The sequence below is a fragment of the Myotis davidii genome, unplaced genomic scaffold (genome assembly GCF_000327345.1).
Source record: "Myotis davidii unplaced genomic scaffold, ASM32734v1 scaffold681, whole genome shotgun sequence".
NCBI classification, from domain to species: Eukaryota; Metazoa; Chordata; class Mammalia; order Chiroptera; family Vespertilionidae; genus Myotis; species Myotis davidii.
Window position 1 is genome coordinate 501,653 of NW_006291551.1, and position 821 is coordinate 502,473.

The following is an 821-nucleotide window of genomic DNA, read 5'->3' on the forward strand; positions in this document are numbered from 1 at the left end:
ATACCCCCCCCCGCCATATTCACCAGACCTTGCTCCTTCAGATTACCACTTGTTCCGATCGATGGCACACGCACTTTCTGAGCAGCACTTCAAAACATACGAAGAAGTGGAAAGTTGGGTCTCTGAATGGTTTGCCTCAAAATAAGAAAAGTTCTATTGGGATGATATCCACAAATTACCTGAAAGATGGGGGAAATGTGTAGCTAGCGATGGACATTACTTTGAATAAAGCACTTTTGATGTTTCTCTTGAAATTATCATTTTTTCTTTGATTACAAAATTCGCCATTATTAAACAGTACACCTAGTACATGGTCCCCTTGAGGAAAACAAGATGTGGCCTCAAAAATCACACCACTTCCCAAGAGCACAGGTCACAAAGATAAAATGCGCCCCCACGTTTTTTTCTTGTTACTTGCTGTCCTCTTGGAATCTGCCTGCCACCTTGTGGGTAAATGAGGTTATTGCCTGCACCCAAACCTAGGAGACCCAGGCACCACAGAGGCTAGGGCTGTTATTCACATGCAGCCAGGAATCTCTCAAAAGCAGGAAAGGGGTCCACCTCCTTAAACTTGCATCAAATAAAGATGAATCTTTTTTTTTAAATATATTTTTTATTGATTAAGATATTACATATGTGTCCTTGTCCCCACGTTACCCTCGAACTCCCCCGCCCCCACGTTGTCCGTGTCCATTGGTTAGGCCTATATGCCTGCATATAAGTCTTTTGGTTGATCTTTCCCCCTTACCGCCACCCTCCCTTACCCTCCCTCCAAAGCCCGACAGTCCAATCAATGCCTCTCCGTCTCTGGATCAGTCCTT